This window comes from Haliotis cracherodii, unplaced genomic scaffold (assembly GCF_022045235.1).
Source record: "Haliotis cracherodii isolate W230 unplaced genomic scaffold, xgHalCrac1.p SCAF_6, whole genome shotgun sequence".
NCBI classification, from domain to species: domain Eukaryota; kingdom Metazoa; phylum Mollusca; class Gastropoda; order Lepetellida; family Haliotidae; genus Haliotis; species Haliotis cracherodii.
In genome coordinates this window covers 50,798,295-50,816,271 of record NW_027266319.1, presented here as the reverse complement: position 1 = coordinate 50,816,271, position 17,977 = coordinate 50,798,295, and the positions used below count along the sequence as shown (strand labels likewise).

The 17,977-nt window shown below is 38.5% G+C and overlaps 1 protein-coding gene across 3 annotated transcripts in view; it reads right to left on the bottom strand.

Moving 5' to 3' along the window:
* Positions 1 to 12,615, bottom strand: part of LOC139446840 (ras-related protein Rap1-like) — a 36,937-nt gene extending 24,322 nt beyond the window's left edge. For 2 of the 3 annotated variants that reach the window (XR_011651936.1, XM_071228184.1), the window contains exon 1: positions 12,557 to 12,615. The gene's annotated coding sequence lies outside the window, so the exon portion shown is untranslated. Of the gene's footprint in view, positions 1 to 2,675; positions 2,695 to 12,556 lie in introns of those variants that run through there. The other variant, XM_071228185.1, reaches the window with a different exon arrangement.
* Between the last annotated feature and the right edge of the window lie 5,362 nt (positions 12,616 to 17,977).

Genomic DNA, 17,977 nt, shown 5'->3' with positions numbered 1-17,977 from the left:
CAGTAATGCTGACATCAACTAAACTACACTGAACTATGGCCGACAGGTTCTTCAAGCACACAGATCCATATCTGCTTACTGACAGGGCTTAAGTTTATTCACTGTAAACCCAAATATTATGACTCTTATGAGGCTGGGTGTACAATATCAGCTTTAGAAATTGGCACTAGTCCTGTAGTCCTTGCCAAACTGCCCAATAGTTAAGATATTATCATGATTATAAGGAGTAGAAGAAATTTGCCATTTTAAGGGGTTTTGCTATGAGAAAGAGAGAGAGAGAGAGAGAGAGAGAGAGAGAGAGAGAGAGAGAGAGAGAGAGAGAGAGAGAGAGAGAGAGAGAGAGAGAGAGAGAGAGAGAGAGAGAGACTTACTTGAACCCTAGTGATGTTTGTTTATTTGTTGTTTAAACGCCACACTCACCAATATTCAAGCTATATGACGACAGTCTGCAAGTTATTGTGGCTGGACCAGACAATCCAGTGATTGGCATCATGAGCATCAATCCACGCAATTGGGATATGATGACATGGATCAACCAAGTCAGTGAGCCTGACCTCCCGATCCCGGAAATCGCCCCTTACGACAAGTACGGTAGGACCTATTCTACCCCGGATCTTCACGGGTCTAACCCCAGTGAAATTGAGTTGTTCCAGTGAAATTGAGTTGTTCAAATCATGAACTGTTAATGAACATCATGAACTGTTCATTAGAAGTTCATATCGTTCAAATAGCAAGTTCATGAACCTGGTCAAGAACACTGGAACATCAGTCTATCTTACATAATTGTTATCTTGCATGCCTCCATGATAAGCTTGTCACACTGAAAACAAAGCAGGTTGCCAAAAATTGATTTCATGCATCCAACTTTCATATTCAGTCAGTTAGAAAGTACATCACGCGTCAGCTGAGTGCTGCCATTCAAACATGTGGTGTGCTTGCTGACCTTAGATAATTGATTTCCAAATTAATTTCCATTTTCACCGATCATATCCATAAAATAAAAAATACCCCACATGAGCATGATGACAGCGTCATGTTTTATGATAAATTACTCTATGCTGGTTGCCATGGTTACATATGATGATTGATGATTGACAGGAATGATAAACCATGCGCATGCAATCTCAACTATCTACTGGGTCAATGTAATCGTAGCAGACAGTCGGAATCAATCCTGGTCTGGCTATTCACTGTTGGGCAGTCCCAGCGGTCACATAATTATCTCAGAAACCCCAGTCGTAGTGAATCAGCATACCATGTATAACAGCACCCATACTATAAATGACCATTGAGATCAAGTTGTATGAACTGTAGGATGGTCTTCAATTTCCTCAGATGCACAAAAGACCATAAAGGTCAAGGTCATGTTCCACAAAGCTATTGCCGGTTCAGTGGTCAAGTGATGTCTCACGTGAACATGTAAGAAATATGATGTTCATGTTGCAAAGACTGCTTGGTGCAGCTGGGTCAAAGATCAGTCTTGAATTGTCATGTCAATCATGTGGGATTCTCGGGGAATGCAAGCAAAAATTGGACAAAATCGTGATATTGTTCAAAAATTTATTATTTTAATGTCCATATTTTCGTAAAATCTGAGGAATTGGCAAAAGATTTATTCAAATTGAAACTTTTTACAATAACTTGCTGCAGACTTGTTGCTTAATATCAGCCTCTGAGCAGGTCAACATAAATCCCTGAAGATAATCAATGTTTGAAGTTTAGTGGGGTTCTGGGGTCCTTGAGAACTGCGACCAGTGTTCAAAGATCCGGGATAGAATAGGTCTTCAGCAACCCATGCTTGTCGTAAAAGGGGACTATGCTTGTTGTAAGAGGCGAATAACGGGATCGGGTGGTCAGGCTCGTTGACTTGGTTGAAGCATGTCATCGATCCCAATTGCGTGGATCAATGCTTATGATATCAATCACTGGATTGTCTGGTCCAGACTCGATTATTTACAGACCGCCGCCATATAGCTGGAATATTGCTGAGTGCGGCGTAAAATAACAAACCAAAACAACCAAACCTTCAGAATTGCTGCATATATATGTAGGATCCCCTAAATCCTAATTATTTTAACATTAGGCCAGCAGGGTTATCACGTTGAGGGCCCCTTGATTTTTATGATTAATTGCAAACACTGTTAGTATGTTGAATGTTGGTCATCTACAACATTTATGATCTATTAGTCTACAGTTCCATCAAAGTTTCAACCAATCAATTACCTGCTATTATCAGTTACTAACATTTGGTCTGTTTTCATAAAATTTCTCATGCTACATTTCAACAGGTCAACCTATTTCAAATCATGTTATTCATGTTAATCGCAATTTGCAATCTTAAAAATAGCATGTCTCATGAAAATGTCTAACCATGCTAACATGATCAAGATATCAATAATAATTTCCCCTTCAATAATCATGATGATAAAATAAGCATGCCGAATATTCACCTTTTTACAGCTGTACAAAGAAAAAAACAGTTTTGCACTGCATCCAAGTTATTTAACCACAGAAAATGATGACACACTTAGATTTACCAATTTCCAAGAATACAAGCATAATAGGGAGCGTCATTTAAGTTTAAAATATCCCTTACCAGTAACTTTTATAGGATTTCCCACATAAGTGGAAGGATGCCATTATGACAATGATAACACTTGAAATTCATTCTGTACCTGCTCCAGTGAACAAATCTTGTATTGTAGGACACAGCAGATTAAATCATTTTGTTTGATAAAACCTGTTAACAATCCTGAGCCGGTAATATTCCTCCTACTTCCTTGCCCTGGCCAGACGCTGTTATTCTACAGCCAGTATAATGATGGAGTCGACATTTCAGCAGCGGAATCCTGAGCTGATCAGTCGGCTTCAACTCGCCAAGTGGGGACAGACAAGAACGCGGACTAAACATAGGAACACCACTTCCTTCCTTGTGCACTCCATCGTGGCACAGATAACATTGTTTCTACTGACCACAGTAGATCTTGTCATACAACCCAACACATTTCAATCATTCAATCATTACATATTCTATGATAAGTAACATTATTCTCACTGATTCTAATAACAACATTTTTTTAAACTTTTTCTGTGCATGATTCAGCATGTTTAGGCCCAACCAGTTATACTACTCAACATTTGATAGGAATAATCAGGTATACTCTTCTATTCAATAATTATATACACTCGACATATGAGAATCAGTTTTGTGTATTATTGACAGGTAAGGTGAGGTGAAATTAGGTTTAATGTCGCATCAAAGATTACTGCACTTATATAGTGACATGCATGCACATGTGTGTGTGTGGCTGGCCCTGGCTGCCGATTATTCAGTGCTAACCCACTGATATACTATGCCGCAGTTGAACTCATTATGCATACCCCACTCAGACACAGTAAACTGGCTCTTTGATGTCGCCTGCCAGGGAGGGTAACAACAAGTATTGTTGTGTCGCGGCAGAGCATCGAAACCCCCAACATTCCCCTCTTCACAAGGACGCTCTACCACTAGACCATGGAGGCAGTCCAGTATGGAGAGATAAAAAAATATTCCTATCTAAATTGAAGTAGTAGATAATTCTTGTTTTCCATTCCAGACATAAGACATCAGGCCAAAAATCCCATTGCAATACCTCTTGAAATTATATCTAAACACCGGACTTCAAATTTTATTATCATGATTATTACTTCTTCTTAAATGTTAAATACTTGATCAAACATTTAGAAAAGTTCATCTTTAAACATAGAAGAAATATGAGAAACATGGTCTGGTCTATAACATGTTACTTAAGGTGTTCACAAGACATTGCCTACTGGATTAATTTTGAAAGCCACTCGACTATGAAGCTCAAATTTTACTATCAATGATAATCATTATATACTGATAATCATAATACTTAAATAGATCTGACAGGTTATTTTGATATTTCACTGATACCTTGAATTCCATAACTACATCAAATGTCAGCCCTTTTCTAACTGCATGTTGATATTAACATACATAACAAATGATCAAAAATGGTATGCTCTATTGGAGACAAATAACAAATAACTGACAACAGTCTGCTCTAGATTTGAGCTGTAATAATTCAGGGGCAGGAAATATGATCGGTATAGCAACAATATTCTTCAGATGCTGATGTGTAATCATGGCAATGTCTAAAATATACTTTCTTCTTTCTGTCAGCCATTTCTACATGAGTATGACTTACAACAATGTAATTGCCCTTGGTCCTCGAGGTTTGCCCCTATCATGTGTCCCTGTGATATTGGTTTTCGGACACTTAAGAAACATTTGTCCGAAAACTTATGATGTCCAAAAACCTATGATGCGACGATATTTGAATCTAGCGACCCCTCTATCATGCTACATTTAATTAGGTTTATGACAAGGACCAGAGTTGACACTAGTCATATAGTCCCTGCCTGTGTCTGTAATAACTGCCTGCCCGCCTTTTCTGTTGGGCTGATTGAAATTTGCACTGCAAGGGCCTGTTGTTTGTTTGTTTGTTTATTTGTTTGTTTTTAACGCCATTCACAATATTCCAGCTATATGACGGGAGTCTGCAAATATAACTGAGTCTCGGCCATGCCGCCAGGGTATGAGGACACGCTATCAAACAACTCCTGAAACCACCAGATTGACTATGTCTCTTTTACAACCAGCATAGTTTGGGGACAAATTCTAACCCGGAATCCCCACGGGAGACAAGGATCCGTTGATTTTCAAGCTTAATTATGAAAACTGTACAGTGATAGCTAATCATGTGAATGAACCAACATGTTTAACTGTGCTGCAAATGTCATATTCATGATATTCATGATATGAATGACCTCATTTGATATGGGAAAAACTACTTTATATATAACATGATCTGTTAAGGTGATGAATAATGTTTCAATGCTTAGGTGAACTTGGGTCATGTCATATGTATTGTGGAGGATAACAGACTTGGTGAAAAGCACCTGACAATATCCAGGTCATAGCTTGCAAGGCCTAAAGCATGTACAAGTCAGTTATTCATTCTGTGAAAATGTTCCTGATAAGAATGCCGTGAAAAGGGTCCTTGGGTCTTTAAGAAGTATGATATTCATTAATCTAGCTCACACACATCAGCCCCACCCCCTAGACCATTTTAACATTAGACCATCTTGTTTATTAATTTTAACTGTCTCTGCATCAATTACTTCTTAAGCATCAATCATGATGAACTGAAAGATTGTGAGTCTATCAATATTTGCAAGCACACTGACAAAGAATGAACAATAATCTGAAAGAATTCCTATTCCTTTCCACATGTTCCATGGTCGATTGATTGTTAATCAATCAGTTGCCCATTCAAACAAATCAATCTTGAAATACTACCAATATCAAACACTATTAAATACACCAGCCTGCTCTCAGAACTACATGCACTTACTCACAGCCCTATATCATGAGTACTGCAACATTACCTTTGGGCTAGCAAAATCAGTCATGAATAGTTCACTGATTAACATTAAAATCTATTTCAAAATAGAGTCAAAATAGTCCTGCAAAGTCAAGAAGCAATCATGATGATGATCCTGGACTAAGAATAAAATCAATTTGAAAAATAACAGCACAGATTTAAAAATGAAAAGCTTCTCGAAACACTGTGTGACTAGATTCAAATTCCTATCTTTCAGTGTTACAGCAAATTCTTGGAGTAGAGTCGGTTTTCTCCCAATTCAAAGTTCCTATCATAAAGAATCTGGTTTACTGTTGGTTGAAAATATAATCAAATGGTGGACTCGCTGCTAGTTGACTACTAATTTCAAACACTTGTTCATAACCCAAGTATCCCTGCTACAGGACTTAGAACATGCAGAAATATTATTCAGTCTGATACGGGAATACGCTCCCATTCCAGAATCATTATACATGGACTTGTCAGTGAAGGTAATGACTTTGTAGGTATAGTTCCAAGGAAATTGTAAAGCATGTTTACATAGTCAAGACATGTAATATGACATGGTGATCACCATGACGACATGTGTTGAGATGCTGGCCGGTACTGGCTGCAGTGATGGGGATGTTGCATTCCTTGACTGCCCCTCCTGTATCCTGGGCACAAGGCGTGTCCAGTCTCTCAAACATGTATATCCGTGTCACTGCTCTGATTAGATAGCCCAACCATGTAAAGGAAAATTGTGATAGAACACAGGCCCTAGCTCCTTACAACGTTTACAAGCCAAATGAGCCATAGTTGTTTATCGAGTTTGAAGTTAGTTCTTAATATTTGGAGCATTTTTTAAGCCATGTCTATCAGTTGATGACCTCCTGTCTCTGAGACTCTTCAATGCTCAATTCCAACAGCAAAGTGTAGGAATTCAATTACTAATGTTTCAGATCTAGGACCAGAAACCGAGGAAGAGGGACCAATTTACTATAATGTTGTACAAGCATGATCAGAAATAGAGCGCTCAACAAAATGCTTAAAGCATCAAAAAAGTATTAATAATTAGGGGGTATGACTAAACAGTTTAATATCAATATATTGACTCTGAAGTATCACAATACATGTACATGCTTTTCCTTTGTACTTTTCTTGATAAAAAATTAGCAATGAATGAATGAAAAAAATCAATCACATAAACATGATAAACACTGTCATATTTGCAACACATTCATATTTGCACCCATTACACTATAAATATGACCACTTCAACTTTTTCAAATAAATGCCCCATTCTCAACTATCAGCTGCTCACGTCAAACAGTTTCAACAGAAATAACCACTTGCGGCATTCCATCTCAGTTGTCTTTGTATTTCTGGAATTTCTGCTAGATGCTGCAGAATGGTAAACATGGTAAATAGCTTGACATTCCTGACCCTAAATGAACCAGCGAGAACCCCCCCCCCCTTCCCCCCTTCTATTTCCAACCAGGACTGTTCTGTCAACAGATTCCTGCAAATCAGGTCATGCTACCGTCTCATTCTCAATACTTCACACATAGCTTTTTAACATGTTACTAGGCAACCAATCTTTAAATCTGAACTAAATATTTATGAGAGCTATCAAAGTTGACATATGAAACTCAAAACATTAGAAATATAAATAAATTATCATCAGTTCATCTTCAGCAAATGTGTTATGTAACCATTACAAGTAACAGGATACTGCAATTACCAATGGCTGGGTCAAATTATGTTTTCATTCCAAACTTTCCCACATCATAATTTCCATTTCAGGGTGACAGACTTAAACATGTTAAATATACTTTCAAGAAATCTAAATCATATCAAATAACTGTCTAACATGTGACAACAGAAACAAGAAATGATTACTAAGCAGAAATTGCTAATAACATAATCACGCCATCAAGCCTAAACAAAAATCAGTATATAATCACTGCCAATCATGTCTGTGCCAAAACATTTGAAGACCACGACCCGAATTAGCCCAAGCCTGTTTGATGGCATCCTTTTTAGGTGAATTGTGTCCATCTATCACACATTGCAGTCTGTGATATACATGTCTCTGAACTTCAGTATTTACAGCACTAGTCCAAAATGGCTCTTCCCATCATTTGCAGTTGATTTTAGTCTCAGCATATGGACTTTTATAAGCTGAGCTCACTAGACCAAACAGAATTTTACAAGGCTCAGGCTTCAGACCAGTGCCTAATGTTTACAAATATCTGAAAACTGACATGAGCAGCGGTTATCAAATTCATTGCACAATTAATGTAATCAAATCAACTAGACTTCAGGGTGACTCTCCACAAAACAATCTTAGAGTTAAGACTATAGTCATCCTACTGTCAGGATGTTGTCTGGAGATTCAATATTTATTCAGTTTAAGCTGAATTGTTTCTTCAAGAATTTTCTGGGACAATATATTTTTTAAGATAAAATCCCAGCCACCCTCCCCCATCTGAATATCCAAAGACTGCTCTGGTTACAATTTCCAAGAATGAGTAAGCAGTTATGGCACCATCAACGTAAAACTTGCCACAATGAATCACTGTAGATCCAAATATCAATTTCCCACATCGGGGCCCACCATGGGACTTTGTGCATTCCAGAAGAAGCTAAAAGGACATCGACCCACATTTCCTTGCAAAGGCCGAGTGAATGAGATCCCATACAGGCTATCTATCGTAAATGCATCTCCAATACCAAACAATAACTCCCCAACATCTGCCAAAAACCAGCACAAATTCTCAAAAAGAGATTGAGATGGATTGAATACCTGCTGGAGTTGCTCCACCCCGAACTGTGGTCGGTATTCCAGCGCTGCTGCCCTCTCAGTGTGGATTCTACTGACTGTACAGTGCAGACATTTGACAGTTATTATGGATTATCAATTATAGTATTACTCCGTGGAAATAAATGTCATATATAATCAATACACTCCCATAAGTGTGCTTGCTTTATTAAGCAGAAAGATCTGTGGCGGTCCTGAAGGTAATGGCAAGCAACTCAATTTGCCAATGTCTAATGTGTATCTACTGGCAAAGTAATTAAATAGAAATATATTGGAAAGCTGGCTCTTATTTCTGTCCAATACAATCACAAACATGTTTTTGAAAAGTTTTAATCATTTCCCTATATTAACATGATTAAATAACCAAATCCTAAAAGACTTTGAAGACGATAGTTCCATGAGTCATTGATAAACAATTCTTACATGTAATAAGTATCCCCTGAAACCAACATGAAACCTCATCAGAAAACCTAAAGCAATGACACCTACTGATCAGTGCTACTGGTACATAAATTCTATTCTTAACCATTTTAACAGTCTGCAACTTTAACCACTAACCTAAAGCCTGAGTCAAGTAAAATCCTGTTTGGTCTACTTATCTCAGCTAATAGTAATCCATATACCGGTAATAACACAAAAACCTACTAAAAATTATGATAATAACCTCGTTCAGGCTAGTAGACATACAACTTTTTGGCCCAAACTGATATAATAGTGATTGTGAGTGAATGTTGTTTTATACCAGTTGGCACAGTTCCAGCCATTTCACCCGGGACCAATCAAAGCACTGGTTGACAGTATGTCAGAGATTTATCGAGGATTTCAAACTAAGTGCCCTTGGCAGGCAAACTGAGAAAAATATTTTCAAATTCTTATAAAATTGCATTCAATGCAATAACATTAAACTAAGCATTAAAACCTCTTCTTTACTGGTCATGTTATCAGTGAAATACAAGTCACCTCTCCAAAGTCATAACATTTGTTGAAAAAGATGAACTGGGATCTTTTTTAAATCCCAGTTTTGGAATGGATACTGATGTTCAGTGCAGATTTTGGGAGCATATTGGCCTTTGAGCAGGTGCAGATATATCCCTGTGTGATCAAAACAATGACATTCTATCTGGAACAGTGTTCAAAATTAAGGGTGGTCCTAGGTTCTTCAAGGTCTTCTCTTATGCTTATTCTTATTGAAACTAGGGACCCCCTAAATCCTTAACTTTCAACATCAAGGTAACCCACAAGTACCCCTTGACTGTCAAGCCCAATTTTGAGTGGGGGGAGTAAGTGAGAAGGGTTTTAAGCCACTTTTAGCAATATTCCAGAAATATCATGGCAGGGTACACAAGAAATGGGCTTCACACATTGTACTCACATGTGGAATCAAACCCAGGCCTTTGGTGTGACAGGCGAACGCTTTAACCACTGAGCTACCCCAACACCCCTGTTTCATTTTGAACACTGATTAAGTAATAGTTTATACTGTAACCAGTCAGAGCAAGTGTGCCCACTAGCCTCTATCAAAACCAAGCTTCTGATAAATAGGCTAGTGGACACTCTTGCTCAGGAAGTTACTGTTCACTGTGACTATGTCAGTCAATCATCAGTCTACATCAACTGTTCTGTGCAGATCTGGGGTATAATAGTCTTCAGCAACCCATGCTTGCCGTAAAAGGCGACTAACGGGAACGGGTGGTCAGGCTTGCTGACTTGGTTGATGCATGTCATCAATCCCAATTGTGTGGATCGAAGTTCATTATGTCAATCACTGGATTGTATGGTCCAGACTCAATTATTTACAGACCGCCATGATATAGCTGGAATATTACTTAGTGCAGTGTTAAACAACAAATAAACAAACAAACAAACCATCCACTGTTATTCTGATATTTGCATTGTTAACATATGGTATATATATCCCATGACACAGACCATACTACAGAAATTGAGTGACAAGGATACTTATTTATAGATTATCAGTGTCTAACAGTTGTCAGCAACAGTCTTTCCTGATAACGTGACAATCATTTTCATAAATATTTGCAGAATATAAAAGATCAATTTCTTAAACATGTTAGAGTTGCATACCGTATTCGACGTAATAAGCGCCCCGCTCTAATAAGCGTCCACGGCGATATTTGCTAATATATTGGCTAGTGAACAATCCCAATGAGCACCCCTTCCGATTGATCAATGTACACAAGACTTCTTTTTTCGCGTATGATACGCACTCGTGTGTTATATGCACCCTTAATCATGGGCAATTAAATTCTGGAAAAATATATCTGTCGTATGTAAACACTTCAGGCTGTTAGCATCAACCACGAAATTTACGATCTTTCAACTCAAAATAATATTCTAATAAGCGCCCCCTATTTCTAATTTTGAGAGCGCCCTGGACGCTTATTACGTTGAATACGGTATTATCTGTGGTCTGTAACAAATCATTAAAAACTCATTGTTTTAATAAAACAGGCATGTCATCATTTGATGTCTTTCATGACAATATGTCTGTGGTCTGCAGGTACAAAATTCACTAATTTCACACCCAAATCAGACTTGTCAGCAACTTTCTTATCAAACATGCCACGTTGATCCACCAAATTTTGGGTCCATAATATCAGTGTTATCGACACTGTCAAGAATGACTTTGATCCACCCACAAGATTTTACAAATGTCATATTTTTTGTGGTTTGACAGTTATATGTCAACATAGAGTTTTCGCGAGTTTTCAACAATGACCGGTTATATTGTTCCATACGTAAAATATATCTGGCAATAGCGATAAGCTCATCGATGCTCATGATGCCCATATAGCTGGAATACTGCTGAGTGTGGTGTTAAACAACAACAAAAAGCATATAAAACAATGGCTAGTAGAACTGGAAATACAATTAAAATGGTAAATCTTCAAGTCTTCCGATGTTTTATCTCAAATTTCATATTTGAATTAATTATCTATTTATTTGTTCACCTACGATGTAAAAACATTTCGCTCATATAATATTTGAATCTCCCTCCCCTGCCTCCCTGCAGAAATGATATACTGATTGCCCAAGAGGGTGTTGTGCATATGTAATAGACATACATGTACAACAAAAAAAAGTATTATTTATTGTTTATTGACCTGTTCAGACGAGAGCAGCAATGTTGTGGTGCATATCTAAATGAAATTCAAGATTTATCCATTAAATTCCATTCAGTACCCTAAGTGTACACTTTAGTTTTGCCAGTACTCCTATATCAAAATAATAATAAGTACATACTCCTGATGAAGAAAAATTACCTGGAGCCCTGATAATTTGAGCGACAAGTGACAAACACTTTCATGTCTTCAGTGGGCTTTGAAGTGACTACCTTCATTACAATATTAAGCATGAGGTTACATATTTTGAAAGAGCCTGAAAAGAGGCGAGGCTCGAAAACATGTGATGGGAGGATATAACTTGCATGTTGCTGCTGTCCAATTTTGGAATGTTTGTCTCATTTGTCTTCGCAATCGTGAGAAATTATTTCGCGTTAATTACAACAGACCTGTTATGCATTATTTACACAAAATGTATCTACCATAACATGCACACAGTGACAGCTCCAATATTGCCACGCCCACAGATATAGATCAATCACCCATTAGCATCTTTTCAGTCATATCGGCAGTAACTGACCTATCCCTATCAGGGCAAACTGTGAACACATACATTAGCAATCAATTATAAAGTCGAAATGAGTAATATGAGGCTAAGCATTAGTTGGTTATGATTCTAGTATATCTTTATGAACCTAAGATTTGATATAATCAGTATGATAACATATCACTGTGATCAATATGAGCTACAACCTTTCACACAACAGCCTACTTGATGAGAGATTACTTGAAACATTTGAATATGTACAATTAAATGCTTGTAACAATATGCTTTCACGAGATTTTCATGATACGTTTCAAATTGAGTGTGTGTTTAACACGTTTGGTCCACATTTACTGGTATTCTTACGTATTTTCTCTATTGATACAATTGGTAAAAACACTCACTGACACCTTAGTACACAACTAAAAAGTTTAATGGTGTTGGAGTTCCTATTTTACACAGAGTAGTTTGGAAGGTTAGAATCCAAGGCAAGCAATGTGTGTTTAGTCTGTCAGATCCACCGCCTCGCTCGCCATCGATGTGTGTTTCTCACCACACACCGCGACATATGGGCCAATCGCTTGTACACATACACAGATAAACAGTTCAAACATCGTTATTTACTAATACCGAACCATTACTAGTCTATATACACGTGTTTTGCGAATTTTTTAAAACAATCAGTGACTTTACTTACGCCTTGGTGTTTGATGGATGTCGGAAGCTTCCGCAGCTTATGACGTCACATTTATATGGCCGACTCTTTCTATATTTGGACATTGTCCCAGCAAGCACTTGCGGCCATTCCCAAGCACTTCCTCTTCCTCTTTCGCTCTACACTCACATGCACGGTGTCTGTCACACGCTCTCATCTTTTCTCTCTTCTCTTCTATCCACTCAGGTCTTTTATACCCTACACTACTTTGATCTTATTTGATCAACCTTTGCGGGTTGAAATGATATGAAATGCAGGCTAGCGCTCTGCGCGATGAAGCCACCCAAACTTACTGGAGATGATGTTTTGAACGGATAGACTATGGCGTCACGCGTGGTTTGAGCTGCTTGTCCAGTTCGCTGTGTCTGATGCTAAATGAGTTTAGTTACGTACTGATCCAGTCTTTTGACCACATATACTTTTTATTTCATAGAAGATGCATTAAACGTGACTGTGGTGCTTGTTTCATTTGTGAAGCGTAATGGCCGCCCTTGTGTTTGTGTGTGTTGTCGATCCAAGTGGAATGTTTCGTGCTATGGCAGCACGTGTTTCTCGTTGCAACTGTGGACATCACTAAAGCAATGGAATTAAAGTACTTATGGAAATGAAAAAAACCCTGTTTTGCTGGATTTAATAATCGACACAAAGCATTACGTAGATGTAAATACGAAATAACAAAACAACTGGAAAAGTACTAGTCTGGATTTGCTAGTTTTATCTCGGTGCACAATACAAAATATACTTTACTGGAGGTAATTTGTAGGCACTTTCAACATTCAAAAATAAAACTAAGTGCAAAATGTACATCATAATAATAACATGTAAGTTGTTGTTTGAGAAGGGAATATGTTACTTATACGTTCTGATATTTTGACGATGATTCACTATCCCAAAATGCCACTGACAAATCACATGCACGTGTGTTTCAAGCACCTGTTTTCACCTGTCGTCAAGGTGTCATAGGTAATGGACATTCACCTTGATCTACTAATACCTGGTTATGCTCAGTTTCACAATAGTCTGTTTTGTTCATATTTTTACACACTGTTACGTGTAAAAAGACATAAAAAACTTTGATACGCTGTATTTGTGCCAAGGCCCAATTAGTACTAATTGAGTTGTTTGAATATTTATATATTTTGTATATTAACTGCATTTATTTAAAATCTGAGATCGAAAAAACAGTTTTTTTCATTTCCGTGAGTACTTTAAGTATTTGATTTGTAATTATGCTGAAACATGCTGTCCCGTGAAATCTGTTTTTTCTAGTCACACAGACACGGAAATGTCGAGAAACAAGGTTAGCTGGTCCCATGTTATCGTTAATTCGGAAGACTTAATTCAAGCTTCAAATCATCTTTCCATGAAGTATTTATAACACAGAACATATATACGACACCATTATTGCTTATCATAGTCTCACTAAACGCAGAAAACAACCCTACGGTTTTAACGGGAAAATCATCGCCATTTCAAAATAGTATTTTTCTCGCCCTGACAACCATTTTTGAGGATGCCAACGTCCCCTGAATCCCGAATACCATCCCATTTTTCACTCTCGAGTCTCAGTGCTTACACCTGAATCCCAAATACCACGAAACACAAATCTCAATATTGTGTAAACGGTGTGATTGAAGTTAAATTACTGAAAAATAAAAAAAGTAAAACATTTTTACGAAGGGATTATTACTTACACCAATATTTAAAAAAAAAAGTTGAACATTGCTGAATATGGCGTAAAATTAACAAAAACTATGACTTTTCATAATATTCATATTATTTCAATGTCGGTGCACGTCTAGAGTGAATACAATTGGTTCATGTACTCGGTTCCGTTTTATGAAGTCACTTCAGACAAGAAAGATGGAGATATGGTGTGTCATACATTTCTTGCTGAAAGTATCTTCATGCCTATATTTTCATAAACGCAATTTACGATGTCAGATGTCTTCATATATATCTATACACGCGTCGCCAGTAAAATTGTACATATAAGAGTGAAAAACATGCACACTTTGATATCTTTAAAAATGCACACGTTGTACTTCAACAGGCCGAATCTGAATAAACTGACGCATTATATCCGCCTAACAGTTTGGTCACAGATAAATCTGATTTTTATGAGATTGGTGTCAGGTGGCTCTTCGGCATGCCCGAAACCATTGGTCATAGGTTGGAATCGGGGTTTGCCCTGAATATGTTTCTAGGCCTGTCAGCACCATTGCCATAACTTACACTAAAGTGGTTACGTGACCTGCATTGCGTCGCTGTTAGGACTCCTCCCACATCAAGCTGACAACTGAAATACTGTTCAAAGCGGCACTGAACCCAACTCTTTCATATCATTAATCTAACATATTGCCGACGGATTACCGCTTTCACAATTCGATCTTATCATCACTGTATACTGTTCTATTATACGGAATCGAAGCACTTAGATCACTTTTGTGCACCTTGGTCTTGGGTAACCTGACCTTTACGAGGATGTACCTGCACATGAAAATCCCGTGCATTCAGCTTTAATTCTTCAATCGCGTGTACAGTTCTTTTATCCAGGGTTGACCTTGGCTGTTTAAAGTCGGTTTAACACGGACAGCGCAGATTGGCAAGTTGTGTTTTCACGTTGTTACACCAAAATATGTGTGAGGATAGCGACAGATTCTACTTCTCGCCAACAGTTCGTCACACTTCACAAACACGCTTGCAAATAGTTTTCGAAGTGTTCACACACACAAACTTATGTTTGTAAACATACATTGACAAACGTTTACTTATCTTCGTGTGTGAATCCACCTTAAGACCACACAAAGCAATGTTCCAGCTATAACACGACGCTGCCTGAACAAGTATTTAGCCTGGACTAGACAAACCCGTGATTGGTATTTTGAGCAACGACCCACGTCGTCGGGGTACGATGTACGATAACGCAAAATAATATTGAAGTCTATTCTTGTAAATTAATAAATAAATGATAAACACTTTACAGACTGCCGCACTCAGCAATATTCCAGCTATATGACGGCGGTCTTTAAATTATCGAGTCTGGACCAGACAATCCATTGATTGACATCATGAGTATCGATCTATACGCAGTTGGGATGCGATGACATGCATCAACCAAGTCAGCGAGCCATACTACCCGATCCCGTTAGTCGCCTCTTACGACAAGCATGGGTTGATGAAGACCTATTCCCACCCGGATCTTCACAGGACTATATTTTATATAGCCGTGAGCATGCACGCGTATGTGGCTGCTTGTACGAGTCCGGTTTTGCGGGGTTTTTATAGTGCTATCCCACTGAGATACCATGCCGCTGTTTTATATGAATGCCCCACTCCCAGTATACTGACTCTGATCAGACCATCCAAACAATAAGTACCATCTTTTAACGTCTTTTGGAATGATGCGACCGGGGATCGAACCACCGACCTTCCGCTCTCCGGGCGGACACAGTCAACTTGATAACGGAAGCAGTGTTTACATCAGAAATGATTGTGTGGCTACCTCTGTAAGATGTTACCCCGTTTTTTTTTGTTAGGGGTCGAACATTTGATCCTCGACCCAGGATGTAAAACATCCCCTAGATTTACAACACTATTCCACTGGTCGCTACCAGGGAGATCAGTTGTGTTTGTAACACTGTATGAGCGATGCTAAATTATATTACTGTGAGAATTCAGGGTTAGCATAAACTTAATTGATCGTTCGTCCGGGCTCGGTGACTTGGGATATCTAGACAACAAGGGCACATAGAGCGTGGACCCGTGAAGATCCGTGGTTGAATAGGTTTTCAGCAACCCATGCTTTCCGTCACGACTAAAGGGATCGGGTGGTCAGACTCGCTGACTTGGTTGATGCATGTCATCGTATCTCAATTGCGTAGATCGATGCCCATGATGTCAATAACTGGATTGTCTGGTCTAGACTCGATTATGTACAGACCACCGACATCTATCTGGAATACCGCTGAGCGCGGCGTTAAACAACAAACAAACATAGAGTTTGGGATATTTTTGGGACGCTTCATTCACTTTAACATTCTTGCGGTCACTGAAAGCCACTTTCTGTTTTTTTCATTGTATTCTTTGATCCCTTTTCTTGGGAATTTAGGGACAATGTTATGTGTTCTAGCAAAAAACCACCCAACCCAGAAAAAGCCTGTCAAACCTAGTTCACAATGTGTGACAAATATGTTCTTTCACTTCATGCTGATCTCGTGGGCATTTCAGGTTATAGACAAAGGGCTAAACCAAATTCTTGTTACAAGGTGGATAAAAGCATCAATTTGTCACTCTGAAACAGCCACACATACTGATTAGTTTTAGGACAGGGGCCACCTTGAAACATATTTGTAACTTTCGGTAGCCACTAAAATCCAATATGGCAGCCAAGTCACTTTTCCGGCAATGTAAAAATAAGTGAAAAGTTTAACCATGCTCAGACCTGTGAGTGAGTGAGATTTTACGACGCTTTTAGCAATATTCCAACAATATCACGGCATGGGACGCCACAAATGGGCTTCACACATTGTACTCATGTCGGGAATCGAAACCGGGTCTTCGGCGGGACGAGCGAACGCTTGAACCACTAGGCTACCAGACCGCCCGACTCTCAACTGTGAAATGTTAAATATTAAATTAAAGGTCTTTTCATACTGATAATGCTATTATGGTTTACATTTATGTAAGAAAGAAAAAGAAAATGTAAAAAAGAAAGAAAAAATACACACAAAGAAAAAAGTTAAGTACACCCCTATTTCTGAACCATGACAAATGGAAAAATCATGGCATGGGATGACTGACCACAGGAGCTTGGTGATACCAATGTCATCGGATAGAACAAACATTTGACAACAAATAAAGAAGATATTAGTGAGTTTGTGATTGAAATTTACTGACAAAAACATCATGGTAACACAGGTACTGTTTTTGACCTCAGACAATACCTAAAACAAGTATAGAGCTGCAGGATTAAGTTAACGAGTTACGTTTACTGATTCATGTGAAAATGTTCCTTAAAGTCTTTACTTGACATGACACGTATAACAGATCAGTAGCGGGTATAACCGCCACGTGCCCGGATGACGCATTCCACCCTACGTCTCATGCCTCCAGTCAGACGATGGATCTGTTGATGGGTCAACAACAACCACTCCTGATGCAATGCTGCTTCCAATTGGCGTAAATCTGGTACAAGAGGATCTCGCGCCTGTATGTGTCGCCCCAGAATATCCCAAACATGTTCAAGCGGGTTCAAATCTGGGCTCATTGCTGGCCAGGGTAGAGTCGTTATTGCATTGGCCCTCATGTCATCCACGACTGCATACGAACGATGAGGCCTGACATTGTCATCCATGTACTGAGGTCGAGTAGCAAGAGGGTGGTTGTCAAAATGAGGAACGA